The sequence below is a fragment of the Trichosurus vulpecula genome, chromosome 2 (genome assembly GCF_011100635.1).
Source record: "Trichosurus vulpecula isolate mTriVul1 chromosome 2, mTriVul1.pri, whole genome shotgun sequence".
NCBI classification, from domain to species: Eukaryota; Metazoa; Chordata; class Mammalia; order Diprotodontia; family Phalangeridae; genus Trichosurus; species Trichosurus vulpecula.
In genome coordinates, this window is record NC_050574.1 from 148,307,771 (window position 1) to 148,314,398 (window position 6,628).

Genomic DNA, 6,628 nt, shown 5'->3' on the forward strand with positions numbered 1-6,628 from the left:
CCCTCCATTGTCGCTTTCCTGATCATTCCCTTCTCTTCTCCTGTAATCAGAAGATTTAAAATAGACATTAATTCTACCCAAGTATATTTATTAGGGCCCAAGAATTGATCTAGTTATTTGGCTAATCCCACCAGATCCTCTGTTAAGGATTTAATTTCCTTTTTAAAATTTCTCACCTCACTGGCACTTAGTGGAGTATTTACAAATCCAATCTCTCCCCCTCCCTTTGGAACTCTCTCGGTGGAAACATTGGTGCTGTCTGTGAGGTTGAGGGGATTGGGAAGTTTTCTACATCCTTTTCACATTGTTCGATTTCTTTCCTTAATCTACTATAGGGTCCCCCTTCTTATTCCCTCTCACCTCCCATTGCCTCCTCTTCCCTTGAGGGTGTTGTTTCACAGTGGGCAGAAGGAAGAGGAGGATCATAAGATGAGGAAATTGGTGATAAGGGGTCCCAGGACTTCTCTTCTTCCTCTTTTCTTACCAGTAACAATCAGCCTCCATCTATACCTCCCTTCCAACTGGAAGTAAAGTCTGATTCATTCAGTGCATTCAGACCTGAGAAATGTCTGTCTTCATGAGGGACATGGCTTATCATTGATGGGTCATCTAGGGTGACAAATGGACGCAATGATGATGCCGTACTGATGGGAGTAACAATTCACTGAAAGAGACAGATTACCAAACACATGTTCAGCACAAACTTTTGAGTTATATGCGCTAAATCAAGTATTAAAACTGCTGGCTCAAACAGAGGAAATCAGTTACACCAACTCCAAATATGGAGTAGTACACACTTTTGGGAAAGTTTGATATGAAAGAAGATTAATCAATAGCAAAGGGAAGGAACAAATTATTAAGGCAAATATCAACAAACTTGCTATCGCTAAATAAAGTTGCAGTGGTCCGTGTGAATGGACACCAAAAAGGGAACACACTTGAGGCATGAGGAAACAGATTGGCTGATGAAATGGTGTAATAGTAATTAAGGTGGGACTTTTTGCCGTTGACCTTTAATGATTCTGGCCTTTGTTTGAATGGGGCAGATAAAGTGGGATGTTTTTGTATTTCTCAGCACTGAGACAATTGGGAGCCACTGATTTGTATCTGATGTGATATTGGGGGTGGGGAACTTCTCCACGCCCAGCCTGGGTGAGGTCAGGGCACTATGGGGGGCCCTGAACAGGACATGTAAGTGCAGAGGTTAGCATTCTTGCTGGGAGCTCTGAGCCACAGCAGGAGTGGCCTGTGACTCTGGGCCAGCCATTCTAAGGAGCTCCCTGGCTGTACACCCAGAGCTTGATAACTACAAATTGTATTTAGTCTGTAATTCAGGGTGCTGGCTTTTTCCCCTGAACTGGGTGGATGTTATTTGTATGCTGGATTAAAGTAAGATTGTTAACCCCTTAACGTTGCTTTCCTTAAGTAAAGCAGATCCAAAGGACCTGTCTTGGCAGCTTTCTGGGTGCTGGTTTTGGTGGATCTTACACCCACACAGAAGCTGCTAGTTGGATTGTTGAAACCAATGGTTAAGGAAGCTGCCCTAAACCCTGAGTCTAAAGAAATATATATCTTAGTTCCTTCAGTCCCTGACCCAAAGGCAGTCCCAACATTTATTTAATGAGAAGAAAAGAGATTGACTGAACTCAGGGCAGTAAAGACAGAAGAAGGTCGATGGTTATTACCAGATGGAAGAGAAATACTAAACAAATTGTGAGAGAACTCCTATCCACTGTACACCAGGGGAGTCATTGCGGAGTTCAAACGATGTGTGACTTAGTGCTGAGGAAATATGGATGTGTTAGGAATATACACAGTAGCTAAACAAGCCTGTAAAGGATGTGCAATTTGCAAAAAAACAAATGAGTAAGTATTAAGGAAACAAACCCCTGGAGGTTGGGAACCAGGCCTTCAACCCTTCCAGAGTATCCAGGTAGATTTTACTGAGATGCTGATGGTGGGCAGGCTGAAATATGTTCTGGTCGTAGTCGATCACTTAACAGGATGGGTTGAGGCCTATCTCATGGTGATAGCCACAGCTGCAGGCATCTCCAAGATAATTTTAGAACACATTATTGCCTGATACAGTTTAGTGGAAAATATAGATTCAGATAATGGTAGCTGCTTTATCTCCAAGGCATTACAAGGAATAATGGAAGGTTTAGGAGTGTCCTGGGATTTTCATACCCCCTGGCATCCTCCTTCATCAGGAAGGGTTGAACATATGAATCAGACATTAAAAAATGTCTAAATTAGTGCTAGAAACTAAGCTCCTATGGACTAAATGTTTGCGCCCATTGCCTTGTTGGGAATTAGAACAGCCCCGAGAAGGGACTTAGGACTATCACCCTATGAGATGTTGTTTGGTTTACCTTATATAGGGGGACTGGAGACATGCCAACAATAGAAACAATAGATATTTAAAGGACTCTACTGGCATTGTCTTCCTCTCTATCCCATCTTACGAAGAAAGAACTCCTTGCCCAGACACCACCTCTTGAGTTTGTGGTACATAATATACAACCAGGAAATTGGGTCTTAGTCAAATCCAGGAGAGAAACCAAGTTGCGGCCCAATTGGGAAACGCCCTATCAGGTGCTCCTGACCACAGAAACTGCAGTCTGGATGGCCAAAAAATTTTGGGCTCACTATACTAGGATCAAGGAACCAGTGGAAGTCTCTCCTGTAAAACCTCAACAGAGGAGTACACATCTGACAAAAGATCCTTTGAAGCTAAGGTTAAAAAGACATTAAGCAAAAGCAAAACTGGGGAATGTACTCTGGGAGGGGGAACATTAGCTGCTGGAATTTTGTTTTTTATCTTTGTAGGAATAACATTCATTTGTTGTATTGATATAGAAAGGTTCTATTGAAAACCAAGGGCAGATGAAGGGTTTATTAATCCTGTGGGGAGGACTGCTATTGTAGGCAACTCCAATAGCCAATCAAGCAGACTTGTATGCTCAGGATGATTGGATTAAGGAAGTACCCTGGTAAATTTGGATACACGTCACCAAAGAAGCTACCCCACAAACAGTTCAGTTTGATGCATGTCAAATTATAGAATGTAGAGACCTAAATAGTCAAAGACAATTAAGTAGTTTTAAGTACTTGTACCCAGAAACATGACCTGCTACCACGGGACACTTTAGCCTGGTGACCTATAGGGAAACCCTTTGTTTAAGCTGGAATGATGTTTGGTTCACCATGGCTTATAAGGGATGAACTGCCCCATGTTCAGAAGGAAAACCACTAAAATAAAAATTGAACATGTTCAAGGGAGAAGCCAGACCCAATTGTCAAGAGTTAAAATGCAATCCCATAATTTTAACTGTTAAAAATGCAGACTGGGAAGTTGAGCAGACCTATGGGTTTGGAATTGTTAGGACAGATCAAGATCCAATAACAAGATTTAGGATAGTGGTTCAGAACCCGGAGATACAGGGAAGCTCTAGTGCAACTATAGTGCCCCCAGTGAAGGAATAGAAAACCCTGAATGACCCTAAGATTGTGAAGATAGAAGTTAAGGACTTAAGACAGACCATAGAAATAGAAACAGGATATGGGGATACAAATGCCTGGGTAGAATGGGTAAGATATACTGTTAAGAGCTTAAATAAAAGCAACTACTATGCCTGTGCCTCAGGCCAACCAGGGGCCCATACAGTCCCCTTCCCTTCGCGATGGACCAAGGACAAAGGATGAGGTGTATGGTTGCATTATATCAGGATAAAACTGCATGGGGAAACAACACCTGTAAATCTCCCTCACTAATGTTCCCAGCTCTGTGGGGCAGAGATACCAGGATACCTCCTGCCTTCTCCACAGTCACTAGAAACCACACAGCTTGTCTCTCACAATAGGGTGTGAATACTACCAGAGATCTGGAAGAACCAGAGATGTGCGTAAATATACGGAATGTGACTGATGATGAAAAAAGCAACTACTCTGCTCAGACCTGTGGTGGTACTGCAGAGGCAAAACCTTGAGACCTACACTTCCCCTGAACTGCAGAGACACGTGTGCAATAGTACAATTGGCTATACCATTTACCCTAGCATTTGAGGGAAAGAATGCAGCTAAGAACAGAAAAAAAGAAGGAATGTACCATCTAACTCATTTGATAACAGAGCTTACCTCGATGCCATCAGGGTCTCGGGGGGAGTTCCAGACGAGTTTAAGGCTAGAAATCAGATAGCATTAGGATCCGAATCTTCCTTGCTTTGGTGGGTAACCATTAATAAGAATGTAAATTGGATTAATTACATTTATTATGACCAACAGAGGTTTATCGGTTACACCAGGGATGCAAAATAGCCAATCCACTAGATGCCACGAGTTGAATGGCATGGGAAAACAGAATGGTGTTGGATAACATGTTAGCTGAGAAAGGAAGAGTATGTGTCATGTTGGGGGAAGATTTGTGCCTTTATTCCCAACAACACAGCCTTAGACGGAACCATTACTAAGGCATTGCAAGGTGTAACCACTTTGCCTGAAAAATTGGCAAAGAACTCTGAGATAGAGAATTCATTGACAGGATGGTTAGAATCACGGCTTGGCAAGTGGAAGGGAATGTCAGTCTCTATCTTGACTTCCTTAATAGTAGTTGCTGGGGTATTGACCAATGTAGGCTGTTGCATAGTACCTTGTATAAGGGGGTCGGTGCAGAGATTAATCTGAACAGCAGTAACAAAACAAATACCCATGAACACGCGATTAAATAATCTATTCCTACTAGATGAAGAGACTGAGGTGAACCCTAATTATGCCAAGGAAAATGAAATAATGTTATCAAAACTAGGATCTTCTTGTGGCATAACGAAATAATGACACAGGTGCAACAAAGAGTAGATAAAAAGAAAAGGGGGGATTGTGGAAAATGTGGTTGGAGATGTTGTTTCTGCCTATCACTCATCAGGGTGTAGACACCTATGTGACAGCACACTGGAGAACATATGCTGGAACTAGTCTGGTTAAAACTAGTTGAAACTGGTTTTGCAGGTGAGAGGTGTAGAGATGTAGAGGCTGTGGTTCCAGCTGTGGTGGTTATTGGCGCTTGAACTCTGAGTCCACACGCACACACAGGCGGGGCCGCGGGGACCCTGGGCACCAGTACAGCTGCTCTCTACTGGAGCCCCACAGCTAGGCAGAGCCCCCTCTGTGTTCAGGTACCTCCCTGGGGCCCACCTGCCCCAGGTGCCGCAGCAGCGGCTAGGAAGTGGAGGTGAGAGGCTGCTCTTCTGCCTGGGCTCAGGGAGCCAGTGACCATGGGTTAGGGCTGAGAGAAGGATCTGGGGTGCTGAGGGGGTGCCTGGGCTGCCCCTGGCACACCCCCTCCTCCACACTAACATCCTGCCTAGCTCCGTGGTGAATGGCTTTCATGATGATGAAGTAGTTCAAGTTTAAGGTGGACTTCAAGCTGGAGTAGCTCTTCTTGGTGCCCTTTGACAACTGGATCCTCTTCTGCAAGATGTAGCCGCTGGATGGGGACAGCTTCAGCGCTGAGTCTTCCAGAGAGGTGGTATAAGCAAATTGTGTTCACTGGAAAAACGAGTTCTCATTTATGTGCAAAATGAGCACAGGTGCTACTACAGATGTTCTGAATCCTTGCATCTATAGGGTCTCTCTGAGGAAGGAATTAAAAGGATAAAAGGCTTATACAAAGTTGGGCTTTGCAGATCTAAACCTAGCAGAGTTTGCTCGATCAGGAAATAGCACTCAGCACTGTTTACTAGAAGGTTATGATACCAAAAATACAAGATGGGATAATTCTATTCTTAGTATGCAGCTCGTGTCTGGTGATCCATGTTTTAAAACGCCTCCATTCACATCAATGCATATACCAACTGCCAGTGAATCTGCATCTCTACATGAGGATTGGAAAGGTGGAGAGACTCTCAAAATCCACCGTGGTTTGTCAGATCTGTCATCAAAGAGTGCCTCAGTTTCAGATGAACTTGGTGCCTCTGGATATTCCAGAACATCAAGTTATACAAGCCAGCAACTGAAAGTGTCAGGTTATAGTACACATCACTCCAGGGTTTCTCTGACCTCTGCCACAAGAGAAATGCTTCAGTGGGAAGTATATCAACAGGTATTGAAAGTATCCTAGAGCCGTGTGATGACACTGAAGAGAAAGTAGCTGATCTTCATCTTGACACACCCATTAAACAAGATGGTGATGAATCATTAGAAAGACTCAATGGGTACCCTGTGAAGCAAGGTTCTGTGAAATCTCAACCAAAACACATTTGATGCTACCAGAGCAGATGCAGATGATAATGTTGAAAAAACATGGCAAGTTGAGACTTCAGCCTACACGCCAGTGCAGAAGAAGAAAGACTGAGGGTATCTGTGGGTCCTGGGGGGAGATCTGGCACATATGAACAAGTCCTGATAAAATGCTAAAGTGGAGCTTTCCTGTGGATCTCAGATGCCGATAACTGAGCTTTCAGGTCCCTTTTCTTAAACTCTTGTGAGAAAGTAGACAGAGAAAGATCAAATGGTTTCTTCTGTAAGAAAGGAAAATGAACATTGGTTTGTCTTGTTCATATCAAAATGCCTCTTCTTGCATGACAGGACATTTCAGCATGGTGGTACAATGCACCATCACACAGTGAGGGCT

The 6,628-nt window shown here is 43.5% G+C and overlaps 1 pseudogene; it reads left to right on the top strand.

Annotated features, from left to right (window-relative positions):
• The first annotated feature begins 5,374 nt into the window (after positions 1–5,374).
• On the top strand, positions 5,375–6,411 carry LOC118836779 (annotated as a pseudogene).
• The last annotated feature ends 217 nt before the right edge of the window (positions 6,412–6,628 follow it).